Source organism: Pleurodeles waltl, chromosome 1_1 (genome assembly GCF_031143425.1).
Source record: "Pleurodeles waltl isolate 20211129_DDA chromosome 1_1, aPleWal1.hap1.20221129, whole genome shotgun sequence".
NCBI lineage: Eukaryota > Metazoa > Chordata > Amphibia > Caudata > Salamandridae > Pleurodeles > Pleurodeles waltl.
Genome location: NC_090436.1, coordinates 251,728,252 through 251,748,289, shown reverse-complemented (window position 1 = coordinate 251,748,289; position 20,038 = coordinate 251,728,252).

Here is a 20,038-nt window from a genome sequence, read left to right as displayed (position 1 = left end):
TTCGTGAGGACTCGTGGGATCAACGGAATTGGAGGAAAGGCGTAAGCAAAGATGTCTGACCAGACTATCGAAAACGCATTCCCCCAAGATCCCTTTTGGTGATGCCAACTTGTGAAGAACTGGCATTTGGCATTGTGCTTGTTTGCAAACAGGTCTACTGTTGGTGTTCCCCACTGAGAAAAGATGTGGTCCACTATTGACTGGTCTAGCTCCCACTCGTGGCAGCTTGACTTCTGCCTGCTGAGTGCATCTGCTGTCTTGTTGTTTATTCCCGGCAAGTGTACAGCTGAGAGTGTGATGCCTTTCTGCGAGGCCCAATTCCAAATTGTTTGGGCTTCTCTGGAGAGAGTGAGAGATCTTGTCCCTCCTTGTTTGTTGCGGTAATGCATCGGTGTGGTGTTGTCTGTCCTTATTACCACTTGCAAAACTGAGATCTTGGGAAGAAAAGCCTGTCGGGCAAGGTACACAGCTCTGAGCTCCAGCCAATTGATATGCATTGATGCCAGATGAGTGGCCATTTGCCACTTACTTGAAGATCCTGTAGCACAGCTCCCCAGCCTTCCAGGGATGCATCCGTAGTGATGGTCCACAGAGCCGGCTGCTGTAGGAACGAAAGGCCAATTGATAGATGATGCCTTAGAGACCACCATCTCAGAGCCCTGAGTATTGTTGGGGTTATGTGTATCTGATCCTCGAAACTGCCTGACAACTGGAGCCATTGACGATTCAGTTGCTCCTGTAAGGGGCGCATCTTTAGACGGCATAGAGGAACTAGAGGTATGCATGAAGACATCATGCCCAAAAGAGACTTGAACAGACGGACAGTGACCTTGCTTCTTCTCTTTATAGAAATTGGTAGTGTCAGTAACCTTTGTTGCCTCCCTAATGTGGGAAATGCCATGGTGGATTGCGTGTCCAGTTTTGCCCCTAGAAATGTAATACTGCGTGCTGGTAGAGGTTTGGATTTCTCCCAGTTGATGGTAAGCCCGAGGTTGGTTAGTAAGGAAACGAACTTTTTTGTTGATCTGCGCGCTCCTGCGTAGGTCTTTGCCTTTATCAGCCAATCGTCTAAGTATGGAAAAATTTGGTGTTTTCTTCTTCTGAGAAAGGCTGCGATTGGTGCTAGACATTTGGTAAATATTCTGGGAGCTGATTTCAGGCTGAAAGGAAGGACACGAAATTAAAAATGGCTGCCGGCTACTGTGAATCTCAGGTATTTTCTGTGGGCAGGGTGGAGGGGAATGTGGAATTATGCGTCTTTCAGGTCTAGTGTAGACATGAAATCTCCCAGGTTGAGGCGCAGGAGGACGTCTTGTAGGCTGATCATACGGAATGATTGCTTTTTTAAGTAGGTATTTAGCTCCCGTAAATCGAGTATCGGCCTCCAATCCTTCCACTTTTTTCGAATGAGGAAGAACCTGGAATAAAATCCTGTTCCCGCTGAGCTCGAGGCACCTTCTCTATAGCTCCTTCGAGAAGCATTTTGCCGTTCTCCTTTTTGAGTTGTTGAGGGTATCTTGATGGAGTCCTGCGGGGGGATTGGAGGGAGGTAGTTGGGTTAATTCTAAAGTATGGCCCGTTTCACTAATTAGAGGACCCACTTGTCTGATGTGATGGCTTGCCATTGTTTGAGGAATAGGGATATCCTCCCACCCAGACTGAAAGGAGGGGAATTGGATGTAGCCGGAGCCTCAGATGCATCAGGCTCTCTGAGCCGAATCTTTGGCCGGGCAGGTTGAGTGTCCTCGACCTCCAGGTCTACCATAGGCCGGTTGCGGCGGCTGCCTATATGGGTAGTACTGACGGTATTGTTGGGAAGAGGAAGGATAGGTGGAATATCTGTTCTGTTGATATCCTCCTCTGTATGAAGGTTGGCCACGCCCTCTAGGTCGAAAGGAAGGCTTTCGATATTGCAGGGTCCCTAGTGACCTTGCTGTGTCTGTGTCCGACTTAATAGATTGTAAGGCGTCATCAATGTGTTTCCCAAATAATGCCTGGCCATCAAAAGGTAAGTCCAAGATCTTATTCTGCACCTCTGGATGGAAAGAGGTAGCCTTAAGCCAACCTTGCCTTCTAAGAACAGCTGCACCAGCGAGCTGACGAAAAGCAGTGGTTGCTGCGTCCACTGCACAGTCAATTAGTTCTGCAGACGTGCGTTGACCCTACTGCACAGTCTTGTTTGCCTCTGATCTTGTCTCTTCTGGCAACTGGCTAATATAAGGTGCAATGTCCACCCATAGCTGTCCATCAAACCTAGCCAATATAGCCAATGAGTTGGCAGCTCTAAAGACTAGGCTAGCCATAGAGGAAAATCTTTTACCAATATTATCTAACCGTCTACCCTCTTTGTCTGGGGGTGCGGAAATCGGGGTAGAAGGATTCTTAGATCTTCTTTGTGCTGCTTGAGCTACCACCGAATCTGGAGGAGGGTGTCCAGTTAGACATGCTGGTGCATCGTCTGGTGCTTTGTACTTCTTATCTAAACGAGGCAGTACTGCTGTAACTGTAGCCGGATTATGCATGACTTTCAGACCCTCTTCCCACAGCTAGTTAACCATCGGGATAGAGCGCACAGATTTCTGGAAAGGCTCCTTAAAGTCATAAAGGAAACAGTCTGTTTGCTTGGATGGCACTGGCAAAGCAAAACGTTTGGCAGCTCTTTCTAGGAGATTGTGAAACCCTCCTATGTCTCCTGGTGGGGATTCCACCTTAGACTGAGAAGGAGAAAGAGGAGCAGGGATGATGTATTCATTTCACTCGGAATGAGTGTCCAGGAGCTCCCCTTCTTCCTGATCTCCCTCTGAGATGTCCGTATCCTGAGGAAGTGTCATATCTGGAGTAGCCACATTCATGAGAGGTAAAGAAGTAGGTCTCTGATGTGGAGTGGTAACCCCAGAGACGGGCGATGGAGGAGGTTGTTCCCCTTGAGGGGGAAAGCGCCTGCTGTAGTCAGCCAACATTGCTCTGTGGTTGGTCAATAAGGAGGATGGAATATATGCTCCCTGTTGGTACTGCTGTTGTTCTGCATAAAATTGAGGTTCATAGGATTCATCAAACTCCTCCTCTTCCTGATACTTCACGTTTAATTGGGATGGACTATGGGCTGCTCCGAATGGTCCCTTGTCATCTGAGTCTTCATCTCCCTCTAAAAGATGCACTGGAACTAGGGATGACACCTGACTAGGTGATGTATGTGTTGGCGTCAGTTTTTCCACAATTTTTTTATGTTTTTCCCTCGTCGACGGTGTCGTCGACGATGTCGTCAACGATGCATATTTAGACTTTGTCATGGGCGGTGTCGTAGACGCTGAGCGCACGGAGATTTTAATGGAAGAAAGTCTCGCCGACGAGTCTACCGTCGACGATGGTAGGGCTGACACTGACATCAGCGCCGTCGACGATGTGTAGACGGTCGTCGACGCTGATGTCGTAGATGCAGTTCTCGTCGACGGTGGGGTACCTGTCCTCGTCGATGTTGTCGTCGGCGGAGCCGTCGACGGTGGAAGTGCAGAACTGGATGACGGTGTCGGAAAAGCACTCACCTACGGTAACGTCGACGATGAATCCGTCGGCGACAGTGCTTTTTTCGCAGTAACAGAGGATGGCTTCTTAAAAGGCACAAATGGTGGTACAGAGGAAGATTTTTTGTGCCTCTCTGAACTGCTAGAATTACCTCTCTCCTCTTTCCTGGAAGATTTCTGAGGAGAGGAAGATGGGCTGCGGCCCTTATAAGACCCTGAAGCAGTCTTTTTACGGGCTTTCCTTGAGAGTTGGGAGGAAGATCTTGTGTCTGATCTCGCCCTCTTTGATGATCTTTTAGATGTTGAAGAGTTATCACTCTCAGAGTCAGAAACTGGATTTTCTCTGTGTTTTAGTTTCTGCAGCCATATCAGTAATCTGCCTTCCCTATCCTTTAGAGTCTTAGAGGAAAAGGTACGACAAACCTTACAGTCTTTGGCTGAATGGTCTGGGTAGAGGCAGTAAATACAATCCTGGTGAGGGTCTTCAGAATGAAGCCTTTTTTTCCACAAGTTAGATAAGTTTCTCTGAGAGAAAATGTTGTTGAAAAGGTGTGAAGAAAGAGCAGAGCTCTCAGGAGACTCCTTAGCACGACGTGCGGTAGAAAATCTGAGGTGCTGGAGCTCTCTCAGGAGGATTCTAGAGGGTGCTGTCGCCTTATTGGTGGATACTCAAGTTTGGTCCTTTTCACAAAATGACTCTGATAGACTGTTAAACTGAAGTGGCCTAGGGCCTTTCTTTGTTAATATATATTAACATTGCTTGTGTAAATTATAACGGGGCTCCCATCTCGACGACGGGGAAAGATTCAAGCATGTGAATCTATGCAAGTTCCAATACTGGAGTAAATAATGTAACCTTGCTCTACATGACTGTAATTCGAGCTTTTTAATTTTGCTCTGCTGGTGTTGTTGGTTATTTGGAAAAACCTAAAAAAATAAAGTTTTTTTGAAAAAATAAAAAGAGCATGGGGATCATCAGCGCACTCCCCATGGCCTTTAAGCACTGGATCAGACCGCAAGGTCTGGCTATGGGGCCCCCATCCCTCGGCCTTGAGGCCATTATCCTTTGCTGAGAGGCCCAAGGTACAGGGCCCTTTCCCTGGCCTCTGAGTTATTCTTAGCAGCTAAGTGGTGAAGTGAGTCATTTCGCGGCTTAAGGCCAGTGAATTTTTTAGACATACTTTGATGTTTGTGTCATGTCTCGGTTTCTGTTTTTTTTTTAATCAGGACATGCCAGTCATGCTACATGTTATCTGTGTGTAACTGGAGTGTACACGTGTTACCATAGCTGTATCTGAATGTACACAAAGGACAATGAAATAGAATACATATGTTATTGTTTATTCTTCTTTGCACTACTAGCGGCCATATGGTACCAACTTGTGTGTGTGTTTGCAAAGATTGTGACATTTGTATTCTACTACAGTTAAAATATGTACTTTGTTGATGTTTGTCTGTTTGCTGGGATGGGTTCAACCGCTTTAACTATGTAAGAGTGATAATTGTAAACCCGCACAGGCTAACCAGTGAACAAAAATGGACCTGGCTCCAAGGTCCAGACGTGGGGCCCCTTCCACGGGTTTAGAAGCCCTTATCCTGGGCGGGAGTCCCGCCAACGATGATGTACCCGGGTCAGCCATACGCACAGCAAGATCTGCGTCATCAGCCCTGTCTTCTCCCGCGCGGCTCAGAAGACATCTCACTGCTTGCCACGCCTCCGCATCTGCTCTGCCTATGTGGCAGAATCTTTGACTGAATTTCGCGCAGAGCTCCAGGAGCCCAATAAGCGAACACTGATCTTCTGACAGCCACCATGCAGACTGAACTTGCTGCTCAAGGGCCGTGTGCAAGGCGTGTCGCCGCCATAATGCTGCTGAGCTTGTGATTATGCAGCTTCCAAATGCGACTAGGTCTTTGCAAAATAAGCAGGTTATAAATAACCTGGTAGGGGAGAGCAACCGGTTTGGGGGGCTAGAAGATACAAAGTTTATCCACCTAATTAATTAGGAGAATGTCTGAGGATTTTTTTTAACACACGTTAAGGTCTTATGACAAAGACAACATCAATTTCACTTTCACCTTACTTTTTTTCAGTGAATTTCTGGGATTTTTTTTTTTTATGTATTCCACATTAAAAGAGTAACCTGCAGGGAGGGCCTGGTCTCCTGTCAGGCCCTGAGCCCAACCCTCTTCTGGTTGATAATCCATCTGAGAAACTGCAGGGCCTTTTTCACTGAGCTGGGCAAGATTCTCTAGGCAGTGCCAGACTTGATTCTTGAATATGTGAACGATCCTCAAATTCTTCCGGGGGGTGGGCGGGGGGGGGGGGGAGGCATTTGATGATCTGCGGATTCCATGAGAAAATCTATTTTATTATTTTATACACAAGAGAGGGTTCCCTTTGGGACATCCCTCATATGGGCCTGGGGTAATCGTTGGCTCACTATGGCCCCTAAGTTCGCTTTTACATTTCTTTTCAGGACTTCCTGAGTCTGTCTTATAATGGTTGCCACACCATTTCCCTTCAGCTGTGTTGCTGACGATCTGATTTTTTTCGGAGAATCTGCTGAGCTAGATACCTTGAATATTTTTTGAGTTTATCCCCTTCATGTCCAACCCAAGTCCCTCATTAAAACACTAATTCCTGTAAAAACTATTAAAAGGATGTACACCATGCAACATTTCAGACTTATGTCTGTGGCTCAAGATGCTGTACTCTGATAGGACTTAGGGCATCACACAGGTGGTAATACTGTAGCTCTGCTGACTGTGATATTGTTGCTAATGTTTACCAGTCAGTTCTTATCAGGGCTCTCCTATACAGTTCTGAAACATTTATGCTGCTCATAGTAAAGATGTGTGTCACCGAGGTTGCACATATGTGGCCGAGGAGGTCACGCCCCCATAGGAGCTGTGATCTCCTCAGCCCAGCAAAGTTCAGCTCAGGCAGCCAGGAGTCTGCGCAAATCACGCATGTCTGCTCCTGGCTGCCTGACCTGAGCATGAAGAGTGTCTGACCTCTGTTCAGCCTGACAGACACTCTTCATGGGGTGTGGGGGCGTGGCCCCTCCGCCCTAAAGGACGGGCCGCCACTGATGGAAGCCCACTAAATACTGCATATAGTGGGCCTTTAGGGGAGTACCTGGCAGTGACCAATAGGTCATCTACCATAGGGTGGCTACACCGACTAAGTGACCACTTCCTGTGGGCAGAAGTCACTTCTCTACATCTGATTAGCTAATTTCCTTCTAAGCAAGGTGGAGGAAAATGAAATGAAGGGGTCACCTCGAATGCAACACTGTAGGAGTGGTGCAAGCTGGATGTGACCACTCCTCCTGTCCTTTGTGTGGTTTCCCGCAGCTGCTCCCGCCAAAAGTGGGGGTTTGCAACGGGGGTGGCCATCTGCTGCTAGCAGCAGGCTCGGGGGGGTTGATGTTCAAGGGCGGTAAGCCCTTTGAAGCTTGCTAGCAGGACAGTACACGTTCCTGAGGGAGGGGCTGTTAGCACTCAATCCAGGAAGAGCTTTGTTCTGGGACCCAGAGAGCAGGATCTCTCAACCCAGGGTTTCAGAATCTTGTCTAGTGGTGGCAGGTTGGTTGTGACTGGCCAGCAACCGTGCCAGGGTAGTTAGTTTTTGAATGGAGCACCTCTAGGGTGACCCCTGGGTACAATTTGTAATAAATCCAATACTGGTACCAGTTCATTCTGAGTTATTTGATACCAAACAATCCATGGTTCAGAGTAGCCATCATGTAGCTGTGAAACTCGTACTGCCCAGTGTCCAGCACATGTAAAAAAATGGCTGCCCTGTTCACTTACTATGTCCCAGGTTTGGCAAGGACTCAGTAGGGGGAAATTGCTCATGTACCTATGCCCACACATGCAATATAGTGCACTCTGCCTTAAGGCTGGAAGGCCTGACAGAGGGATGACTTACCTACAGTGCATGCAGAGTGTAGTGGACAGGACACACAGGCTGTGTGCCATGTTGAGGTTTTCTTATAGAATTGCATCAAAACACTCAGCCTGCAATGGCAGTGCTGGGTGCATCAGGGTGCATGGCCATAGAGAGTGGCACAATCTATCCTGCTGCCCTCAGGAGAAAACCCTTAGAACCCCATGCCCTAGGTACCTAAGAACCATTTACTAGAGACTTATAGTGGCAGCTAAAGGTGTTGCCAATACATCACAACAGTTTTAGGTAAAGAGATCTGGCCCAGGGAAGATGGGTAGCAGGGGTCCTGGACACTAACAACTTTACAGCTACATCAAATACCAGCCAAAAAGTGGGGGTCGAACCATGACAAAAGAGGATTTATCTCACAATGCCCCCCGAACCCCCCCCCCACACACACACACAAACGAAAGAGGATGAGACTACTCTTTCTCTAGTGAGTCTTCATCATCTAAGTTGAAGAACTTGGATAGGCCATCTGCATTGGCATGGGCAGTCTTAGGTCTGTGTTCCACTTGAAAGTCCATTCCCTGTACGGAGATGGGCCACCTAAGCAGTTTGGGGTTTTCATCTTTCATAGCCATCTGAGAGGCCTGTGGTTGTTCTGAACTATGAAGTGAGAGCCAAACAAGTATGGCCCCAGCTTCCAAACCACAACAAAGGCTTCTCTCGCTATTGCATTCCATTTTTGGAAGTAGTAGGGAGTAGTTTTCTGCTTATAAAAGCAACAGGCTAGTGATGTCCATCATTTTTCTGGGCTAGGACTCCTCCTACCACCATGTCTGAGGCATCTGTTTGGACAATAAACTGTCTGGAGTAATCTGGAGCTTGTAGGACTGGACCATAGCATAAAGCATTCTTCTGAGAGTCAAAGGCCTTTTGACAACTCACTGTCCAGTTAACTTTTTTTGGGAATTTTCTTGAAGGCTAATTCTGTAAAGGGGGCAAATATGTCCCATAATCCTTTAAAAAATTCACAAAATACCCAGTCAAGACAAAGAATGCCCTGACCTGTGTGTGGGTTGTGGGAGCTCCCCAAGACAGAATGGTCTGAATTGTGGGCTGGAGGGGTTGAACTTTACACTGCCCTATCTGGCATTTGCTTGCTTTGATAGTGAGGCCTGCTTTCTACAGAGCCTCAAAGACCTTTCCTAGGTGGATCAGGTGACCCTGCCAGGTGGAGCTAAAGACAGCTATGTCATCTACGTAAGCTGCACTAAAGAACTGCAGCCCAGCAAGGACTTGGTTTACCAACCTCTGGAAAGTGGCTGATGCATTCTTTAGTCCAAATGGCATAACAGTGAACTGATAATGTCCACTAAGAGTGGAGAGTGCTGACCTCATTTTTTGCCCCTGGGGTCAGGCCAAACTGTTAGTACTCTGATGTTAAATCAAAGATACTCAGATATGTGACTGCCTCTAATCTGTTGTAGTGAAATGTGTGTTTTAACCACTGACTTCGTGTTGCACCACTTTGCACCTGGCTTAGCTGTCCAGTGGTCACCAGTTACAGACTCCTTTTTATATTCAGCTTAGCCTTAGCTTTATTCTGCCTATTGACTTTATCTTAGCGTTAGACACTGCCATGTTAAAGGCTGGAAGTGATTTTCCACGTTGTACAATGTACATTCTGTTTTGTTTTCGTACTTTTTCCCACCAAGGGTTTTGGCTAGTAAGAATGTACTCAGACGGCAGGGAACGGCTTGTTTTGGCTTGGCACCTTGGGATTGTGGCCAAATCCCAACGTGTTATTTTCAAAGCTTACCTAAACTAGCCAGCATGTTTTAATACTTCTTGCACAGCAGGAGGGTTTTTCCAGAAAGCTCCTTCCTCATTTGTTTAAAATATATAAGAGACCCAGATCGACAGTGGGAGATTCAGATTCCTCAATTAGGATTTTAGATGTTGAATGCCTGATATATATATATATATATATATATATATATATATATATATATATATACATATATATATATATATATTTCCCGTGAGGATAGAGTTCTCTTTTTCTCTCAGTCGAACGGGGTCATCGGCTTCCTGGCAGGAGAAAGATGAAGCACCAGACAGGCCCTACGGTGATGCATTTTTAATTCATTATTTGCTTTGCATTATAATATAGATACGCATATTTGCTGTGTATCTTGCAGTGGAGAAACATTTGTGTATGTTTTCATTTAATTGCTGTGACCATTTAGGAACAAGTGCTTTAAATATGCTAATCTCCTTTTAGGAACCTTGCGTAGTGAAATAATAAATGTCTCCTTTGGACTAAGAAGCGCATTCCAGAGATTTTTGTCAGTGCATGAGTGTTTCAGCTCGGTCATAAGTGAAAAGCAAAACATCTGTCAGTGAGCTCATCAGCTCTTGGAATTGGGCGTGCAACAGTTTTTGTTACAGAATTGAGGCCCCTGTAATCCACACAAAACCTTATCTCCTTTTTCTCACCTTTTGTGCAAGGTTAAAACTACTGGACTAGCCCAGGGACTCTCTGAGGGTTCAATGAGACCCAAATCCAATATCTTTTTGACTTTAGCTTGTATGCTCTAACTGACATGGTTTGACTGTCTGTAAATTTAGTTTTTAAAAGGCAAGCTGTTACCAGTGTCCACATCATGGGTACACCAATTAGCCTTCCCAGGGGTCAAGGAGAATAACTCAGCATACTGGCTGAGGACTTGCCTGCAATCAGCCTTCTGTTGTTCTGTGTGGGTGTCTGATAAGACCACTCCATCCACAGAACCATCTTCTGGGTTGCTGGAAAAGAGATCAGGGAGAGGTTCACTCTTCTTCCTGTCCCTCATTGTGACCATGAGCATGGCCACATCAGCAGTATCATAATATGGTTTTAAGGGGTTAACATGTTTGACTCTTTTGGGGTTTTTGCAACTGCCTAAGTCTACCAAGTAGGTGACTTCCCCTTTCTTTTCAAGAATGGATAGGACCCAGAGCATTTGTCCTGAAGGGCTCTTGAAACAAAAGGCTCCTACACCCAAACTTTCTGCCCTGGTTTGAACGCAACCATAGCTGCTTTTTGGTCACACTGGAGCTTTTGCAACTCCTGGCTGGCCTGAAGAGTTGCGCTTGCTTTCTCCATGTACTCAGCCATCCTTGAACATAGGACAAGTACATAGTCCACAATTTCTTGCTTGGGGTCTTTGACAGGTCTCTCCCAGCCTTCCCTCACAAGACTTAGTGGTCCCCTAACAGGATGCCCACACAAAACATCCCATCTCATTCTGACTTTTTTCAGGCAGTCCTCCAAGCATGCATTTTAGGGTCTGGTTAAATATTTCAAACAACCTATTTGTTTGAGGACCGTATGTGGTAGTGAATGTATAAGTCACACTACATTCCTTACACATATGTTTTAAGTATGCAGACATAAAGTTAGAACCTCTATCTGATACTACCTCCTCAAAATACCCAGGAGGGCGTTTGCAACTGCAAGAGCAGTAATTGTCCTAAGGGGTATAGCCTCAGAATATCTAGTGGCATGATCCACTACCACCAAAGTGTATCTATGCCCTGATGCTGTTTGGGGTTAAGGGAGCCACCAATATCCACCCCTACCCTCTCAAAGGGAACCCCAACCATAGGTAGTAGCATTAAGGGGTCTTTAAGTGTCATCCTGCCTTGCCACTGGCTTGACAGGTAGTGCAGGACCGGCAAAAGTCCTTTACTGTCTGTGAAATCCCTGACCAGTAGAAGTGGTTAACCAACCTTGTAGGAGGCTGGCCTGGTTTGTAGTGTGTACCTTGGGTACTTACACCCTACACCAGGTCCAGTTATCCCTTGTTAGTGAATGTAGTAATGTTCTAGCAGCTTAGGCTGAACTAGGAGACATGCAAAGCTCATGCAATACCACTTATAGTCACACAGTACTTATGCACTAGTAAAGACAATACTCAGTGTTACCAAAAATAAAGGTAATTACTTGGGTGACACAGTAACCAAAAATATCTTAAGAGACAATACTCTTTCTGGAGGTAAGTATTATACACAATATATACACTAGACACCACAATTAGACAAGTAAATAGTCCTAGAACAAAACAGTAGGAAATCCTATAGAATGCAATGGGATAAAATAGGTCTATGGGCAAAACCAACCATATACTAAAAAAGTGGAATGTGAATCACAAATTCCCCCCAAGACAAGTGTAGTGTGTGCAGAATTGCCGGGAGAGTAAGAATACCATAAAGGCAAGTAAATTACCCCACCCCAGAGCCCAGAAAAGTGGGAGTAAAGTACTGCAAATGTCACGTACTGCGCTGGACTTCTCACCTCTGGATCTCGGATTGGCGAATACACCAAGTCTTCTACAGGTCCTGGATACTCCCAGATAAGGGTGACACGTTCTAGCAGCCACGGTGCCGCTTGACAGGCTACGCCAAAGCAGACCGTACCCCCCAGAAGGAGTCCCAGAGGGAAAAAACCCCAACACTGGGGAAAAAACCTCTAACAGGAACTCCTGAAGGAAAACAAGAAAAAACAGGACTTGACAACAGGAAACAAAAATAGGCAATATCCAGGGTAAAAAGGCAGGAAAAAGGGAACAGGCAAAAATATCCCAAGGCAAAAGCAGGAACAAAGAACAGGCAAAAATCTCCCAAGACAAAAGCAGGAACAAAGAACAGGCAAAAATCTCCCAAGGCAAAAAGCAGGAACAAAGAACAGGAGCGAACAGCACAACCAGAAGGAAGTGTTTGCAACGCAAGGAGGAACAAGACTGACTGACTTATATACTGAGAAAAGGGAAATGACATCACAGGAAAGGGAAGTAACACCATCTTGGATTGGGAAAAGCCCATAGACCAGTATAGGAAAAAGGAAGTAGTATAAAAGAAAAACAGAGCATGCTGGGACAAAAACACAAAGAAGACAAGTTGGACACAACATGGATAGAGACAGGCAAAAAGACCAACAAAAAACCCACCTCCAACAACAAAAGAAGAAAAAAGACTACAAGTAAGTGTAGTGCGACCAGGAGCGAAATATATGCTTCCCAGAAAGCACAGTCAAAAAACGCGGGGAACGGCGCTCCGAATATCGGTAGCGCGTTCTACCCACGAGGACAGAAAGAGACGCCGCGTCAGAGCGCGGCATTACAGCAAGTTTCCTTAGGACACACTACACCTCATTTTTGGGATTCTGCAGCAGCTAACCAAGTCAGCAAAGAACAACTGCTGGATTATTGGACCTGAAGATATGCAAAGGAAAGGGACTAAGTCCAGAAGTCGAAAGAAGTTCCAGGAAGGACAGGAGCCCCGGCCAACCCAGTAGAGGGTGCAAAAGAAGAGTCCCCGGTTAGTAGAAGACTTCAGAAATGCACCCTAGGAAGATGCCAGCGGGTTCCTGCGTGATGCAAAATATGTCCCACGGCGTGAAGATCCTTGCAGATGAAATTTCGTGTTGGAAGGCGCCAACAAGCCTTGGCTATGACAAAAGTGCGTTTTTCATCAAAATGGCGCTGTATGGTCCCAGGAGGGACCTGGGGGTCTCAACTCTGTGTGAGGACGAAGAGGGGGCTCTCAGCACTTTAGAGAGCCCTCAGGATGCCAGCCAGAGCCCCCAGAAGCAGCAAGATCCGGGTTCAAAGGAGGTGCAAAACACGGTTGATGCAGCACAACAAAAGAAGTTCCCACGCCACCGGAGAACAACTCAGCGACTTGAGCGTCGCAGGGTGGAGTGCTTGGGACGTGGGTCAGGCTGTGTACGTATGAATTTTGCAAAGAGTGCACAGAGGCTCCAGGAGGCGAAGAAGACACAATTCACAGGGGTACCGTCGTTCTCGGGGAAGGCATGGTCTTACCTCCTCCAAATTGCATCAGCAGGACCTCAGGACAGTCTATGTCGATGATGTCCACCCTCTGTGTCCTTAGGAGCACGCTCGTCGACGTGAGAGGAGTCCCAGGGTACCGGCCGTCGCCTTGGAAGGTGCCTGATTGGAGCAGGGGAGTGACTCCGTCACTCCACTGGAGATTTCTTCGGTCCTTCTGGTGCAGGATGAAGACAGGGAGTCCCCAAAGCATGCTTCCCCAGCCTGTAACACCTATTTCCAAAGCGAGAGGGTGTAGCACCCTGCTCTCAGAGGAAATGCTTTGTTCTGCCTTCCTGGGACTGGGCTGCCCAGACCCCAGGAGGGTAGAACCCTGTCTGTGAGGTGGCAGCAGCTGCAGTGCAAGCCTCAGAGAGCTGGTTTGGCAGTACTGGGGGTCCATGGTGGAGCCCCAAGGATGCACAGAATTGGCTCCCCAATACCAGATTTGGAATGGGAGGACAATTCCATGATCGTAAACATGTTACATGGCCATATTCGGAGTTACCATTGTGAAGCTACATATAGGTATTGACCTATATGTAGTGCATGCGTATAATGGCTTCCCCGCACTCACAAAGTCCGGGGAAATGGCCCTGAACCATGTGGGGGCACCTTTGCTAGTGCATGGGTGCCCTCACACTTAGTAACTTTGCACCCAACCTTCAGCAAGTGAAGGGTAGACATATAGGTGACTTATAAGTTACTTAAGTGCAGTGAAAATGGCTGTGAAATAATGTGTGCACTATTTCAAGCAGGCTGCAGTGGTAGTCCTGTGAGTAAGGGTTTGTCTGAGCTCCCTATGGGTGGCAAAAGAAATGCTGCAGCCCGTTTGGATCTCCTGGACCCCAATGCCCTGGGTACCTAGGTACCATATACTAGGGACTTATAGAGGTCCAGTATGCCAATTGAAATTAATAAATGTAGTCACTGGCCTACATTGAGAAATGTAAAAGCAGAGAGAGCATAAGCACTGAGGTTCTGATTAGCAGAGCCTCAGTGACTCAGTTAGGCACTACACAGGCATACACATTAGGCCACAAACTATGAGCACTGGGGTCCTGGCTAGCAGGATCCCAGTGAGACAGGCAAAACACACCGACATATAGGTTTTTATCTATGAGCACTGGGGTCCTGGCTAGCAGGATCCCAGTGAGACAGTAAAAACACACTGACACACACACACAAACAGGCCAAAAGTGGGAGTGACCATGCTAGAAAGAGGCTACTTTCCTACAAACCTACTCCAAGTTTTGTTTTGGTCCAAATACCCAGCTAGGAGAATGTCATGGGCTAGAGTGAGGAGAAACTCTCTGAACTGTTGAGATACTATCACCCTCCTGGTTGCACCAGGCTTGAGGTCTCTGGAATCAGTGTACAGGAGCCCACCCTCCCAATAAACCCTGTAGGTACCACTGACACTACCCTGTTCTTCCTGTGTAGCTTGCTGCCTCAGGCCTTCAAGAGTTGGATAGGTTATCTGCCCCTGGCACAGATCCTCCCTAGAGGGTCACCCCTGCACTCAAGAGCTCTGGGTGGTAAGGCCCAAGCTCTGCAGGCTCAGTTTCTTTTGGGAATGGCAAGTCATCTTCTTTTCTGACATGGGATCTGTTGGGAAGCTGGTTCCACAGTCTTTCTGCTCTTTCTCTTGGAAGGCCGGTCCACTATTTCAGGATCCAGTTCTCCTTTATCTTTCCGAAGTTTACTGTGTGCCCTAGTTTTACACAGGCCCATTCTGGAATCCCATGCATGCCTGCATGGGTCTTCACTTGCAGAGGGAGAATGCTCTAGGTCATTTCCAAGCAGGCAATCTACTGGGATGGATGAGGACACAACAACTTATTTTTGTCCTACTGCCACCCCCCAATCAAAGGTTACCATAGCCATGAGGTGGAACTCTGTCTCATTGTCAGCATTGGTGACAGGATAAGACTTCCCTACCAGGTACTGATTTGAGTGGACCAAGTGCTGGGTTACGATGGTAACACTACCTCCTGTGTCCCTCAGTGCTTCCACTTTCTCCCCATTAATCAAAAGGTGCTGCCTGTATTTTTGCATGTTACTAAGCCACACAGACAGGATAATTCTACTCCTCCCTCAGTGACTAATGCTGTCTGTGTGGGATCACTGACATGGTCAGGCCACAACTCTGATCTCATCTGGAGATTAGCAACTGCATTTACCTCCGCATTCACAGGGAACAAAAGTTTTCAAAAGTAATTTTCCAGGTAAGGTAGTCAGGTAAAACAGTTTTTAAAAGTTTTTAAAGAGTACCCAACTCCTTAGATAAACAAGGGCACATTGGAGAATATCCCAACCTTTGATCAGACTATTCTGTATTCTGACCAGCCTCAAGATAAATGATCTGAGGGCTATGTGCAAAGCTAGGTCCATTAGCTTCAGGGCTGCTGCCGAAAGAGAGGGCCTTCTAAAGACCCTCACCTCATTTGAGGAAGAGAAACCTAGGGAAGAGTCTTTCTCCTCTGAAGGAGAACTCCTAGGAGCAGAAGAGGATGCCCAGGCCCCAGTAAGTGAAGGGGAAGGTGATGAAGACCCTGAGTCTCAACCCTCCCCCACACCTCCTTCACCAGTATGAAGTGTCCAAACTCTAGTAGCCCTTCTCCACCCCACTGGAAGGAGGGGTTGGACTCTTGATGGCAAGCTTCACCAACTCTCCCTGGAGGAGAGGAAGCTTGAAGAAAGGAGACTAGCCCTAGAAGTGAGAAGTGTTAGATTTGGATTGGTTCTCAAAGATGTTGGCAGTAGTATAAAAAAGGAAAGTGAGGGTTCATTTGAACCTAAGGTCCCCAAAGGGACTGTCCCAGCATAAAGTGAAAGTGATGACACAGACAAGTGGTTTGCAGCATTTGAGAGATGTTGCAGAATGAGGACGGTCCATTCACAGCTCTGGGGCTCTCTACCCAGGGAATTATTCCCAGCTAAGAGCAGAGAGAGACTTCTGACCCTTCCTGAGGAAGAGGATGAGTCCTATCAGCATATGAAAGCGACCCTCATTGAATGGTTTGGACTCACCACAGAGGAGTACAGAGTCAAATTTAGGGACACCCAAAATGGTCAAGATCAAACATGGGTAGATTCTGTTGACTTCTCAGTCAAAGCACTGGAGGGCTGGATAAAGGGTAATAAGGTTGATACTTAAGAAGGGCTAAGTAATCTTTCAACGAAAGAGCATATCCTGACTAATTGTTACACAGACAAATTTTGACAGCATCTGGTGGATTCAGACTTGTCTTCTCTCAGAGAGCTGAGAAAGATAGCTGGCAAGTGGGTAAGGTCCAGGGTAACCCAGGCTAAGTCCCAAGGTGGAAGTGACTCCAAGAAGGGTGCCCAAACGTCTCACAAGGAGAAGGATGGCAGCACCCACCAAAGTAGAAAGTTAGAGTCCTCAGGCCCTCAAAAGACTTCTCAGGAGGGTCGGCCTAGAGACTATTCCCAGTCCAAAGGAAAGGGGCATCAGTGGAAACACTGGGATCCCAAAAGGGTGAGGACATTCTTTGACTGCCAGCAGCCAGGGCATAAAAGAGGTGATGAGATATGCACAAAGAAACCTTCCAGCAGTAAAGGGATAGTTAGCGTGGGGATGCACAGGTGCGATTGCCCATAGGGTGACTCCTCAGATGTGGATAGTCTGGTAGCACTGGGAGTTAGGGCCCAACTGTGAGTTGGTGATTCCAGAGGGAACCAAACACTTCCATCACATAGAGCTGAATGGAATCCCAGTCACTGCCCTAAGAGACACTTGTGCCAGTCACACCATGGTGCATGACAAGCTGTTGTCCCAATACCAGTACATACCAGGGGGAACAAAGAAAGTAAGGTTGTCCAAGGAGAGGTGACTATTAGACCCACAGCTCTAGAGTGTGCCTGATAGAGGGTTCTCTTAGATGGTACATGGTTATTGTCAGTCCTGACCTTCACCTTGACAGCCTGATTGCAATGATCTCCCTGAGGTTGGTCTGAGACCAAATGAAGTGATGGCACAGTGCAATACTTCATCCCAAGTGGCTAGTGGTGCTGAACCTGCAGAGAGTAGCAGTAGGCTCAAAGATTTAGGCAAGAAGAAGAAAAAGAAGGCAAGTGTGACACGTGTATGCAAAGTTGCAGAAGGCCAAGGAGATTCTGCTCCAGTAAGGACAGACTCCAAAGTTGGAACTGGTGAGTCCTCACTTGTCCCCAAAGAAGTCCTGCTTACCCAGGCAGCTGTCAAGCAGGAGGGGGTGACATCTCAGCTGACAGAAGGACGAACGGAAGGAGGGTGCCCACTACAAATTGTAGTTCAACCCCACTCAGAAAAAGCAGAAGGCAAGCCTTATCCAATAGAAGCCTGTAGGTCAGCATATCCACCTTTCAGTGGAGAGTGAAAGGTGTGGGTCTGGGTACTGCAACCTGTCAGTTTCCTCTGCTGGGTGCTAGCCTTTATGGCAGTACTAACCTTGGCATGGGAGGCATGGTCAAGTGTTGGGTGACCTCTGTGGGTTAGTTAGATGTTGTCCTAGCAAGGATAAGGGTAGGAGAGGTGGGATACCTCCCTATCCAAGCTAGGAGGAAAGGGAGAAAAAGACACAGCTGCAGGGAAGTTTCAGTTTAAGGTGGGTCCTGTCACTGTTGAGTTAGGTCAGCTGCCTAGAGGGAGTGGCCTGCAAAGAGGGATGTAAGGAAAGTAGGCCCTGCAATACTATAGCCAATTTCTTTACATCCTTCCTCGCCTGACAAGACAGAAACACTCTTCCAGAGGTGGGTTGAGTCTCCTGGGCATGGTGGCTGGGGGAAGGGGGTGCTGTTTAAGAAATTGGGCTCTTTGAAGATGCCCCTTTACTTTTTTGCCCCACTTAGACTGCGGATGCTGTTGCTTTTGCTGATGCTTTTGCTAGCTAGACCTCAGCATCATTGCCCTCTCCCCTAAACTGCACTTCGAATTGCATAGGCCAATTGGCAAGGACTTTCCCACCCCTGTAAGTCTCTAGTAAATGGTACCAGTGGTACCCAACTCAAAGGGTGGTAAAAGGGGTAACCAGGGCTGCAGCACTGATTGTATCACCCTGGGTGACCCAAGTAAAAGTGAGTCTGCAGAGCTGTTATGTCAGCCTGCACAAGCAGCCTGCTGCTCAAGTGCGACTCTGCCCACACCAAGTCCAGGCAGAGTCCCTTTACTGCCCATAGACAAGTCAATCACCTCTAAGGCAGGCCTCCTATAGCCCAGGAGGCAGGGTGCACTGGACTATGAGTGAGGACATATATATATGAGGAGATATGGCCCCGTGATAACATTTGAAATATAATACTACCACGAGCAATCGACGGGCCGTAGGACAACATGGACTGACATCTGGGCAGTTCCCAGATGCCCAACTTAACGATGGCCCGTAGATTACCCCTGTGTTTGGTATCAAACATCTTGTTTTTTAACCCTGAGCATGATGCCCATGGTCAGGATTAACTACCATGTTCCCTGGTGGCACCCTTAGAGAGTGCCCACCAAGTTACCCGGCTCTCTGCTGTTTTCGCGGTCTCTTGAGCCTCTCCCATCACAGACAAGAGTCTGCCCTCCTGCTGGTTGTGCTGGCACTTCCACATGATTAAGACAAAGGGCCTGGGCAGGCAGGAGGTCAAACCTTTTACCTCCCAGGCTGGCTAGTGAGAAAGGTAATAAAGGCGGTGAGCCTCAAAGGCTTCACCTGCCCTTGAAGTGTAATTAGTTGTTCCCAACTCGAGGAAAAAGCCCTTCCCGCCCTGTCCAGCCCGAATGATGGGAAATTAGCTATGCAGAAGGCATACACCTCCAAAACGCTAGCCACACCTTTAGGGTGGGCTACAAGGTCTGTACAACAGAGGGAAGGGTCTGCCATCTTGGCAAACCTTAGGAAAAGTGGGTTCTGGGTAGAAAAGTAATGTACTTCCCAGAAAGTCATCATTTCAGGTGAAGACTAGCCGCAGGAACTAGTAGCCCATTGGCCACTGTCCCTCACACCGTTAACACCCCCTAAACCAGGATTTAAGGGACTCCCCTGGCACCAGAACCTCAAATCTTACTTGCAAAGAAGAACATGCAGCAAGAAGACGTCACCGACAACAGGACCTGGACTCCAGCCGCAGCGCGAAGAAAGGACACAGAAGTGACCTACGGAGCCCACCACTGGAACTGAGTGACCGACATGTGCCTGAGATGAAAGCTCATTGGTCCAAGCAAAAGAGACCCCAATGGACACTGAGAAGCAAAAAAAGACTCAACTGATTGGTGGTACCAGTCCCCTGCAAACTGCAGGAGTAAACGGTGTGCTGAAGTCAAAGAACTGCGGCCCGACAGGCTCAGTGTTCGTGAGCCTAAAGAAACTCAGTGTCCAGCATCCAATGGGTGGGAGAGAGGTCTCTGCCAAGTTACAAGCTTCTACTCCCTGGCGGATGACTTCCAGCTGACAAAGTATCAGCGGACCATCTTTGCAGCTGTCAAGGCTTGTTTGTCACCAATCCGGAAAACGAAGGCCACTCAGACATCACCAACTTCAGAGGAGACCCCCATCATAGAGATGGAAGTCTGCAACAACCCCTCGCCTATGGTTCTGCATCCTGAAGACAGTGACCTCAAAAGGAGCAGCAAAGCATCTTTGGCAGAACCAGCTCCTGTGATGGACAACTAGAAGCCACCTCTGCACCTGGAGCCTCCGGACGTGGTGGTGAAGTTCCAACTGTTTCCTAAATGCTGGTCCCGGCCCCCCAAAGACCTC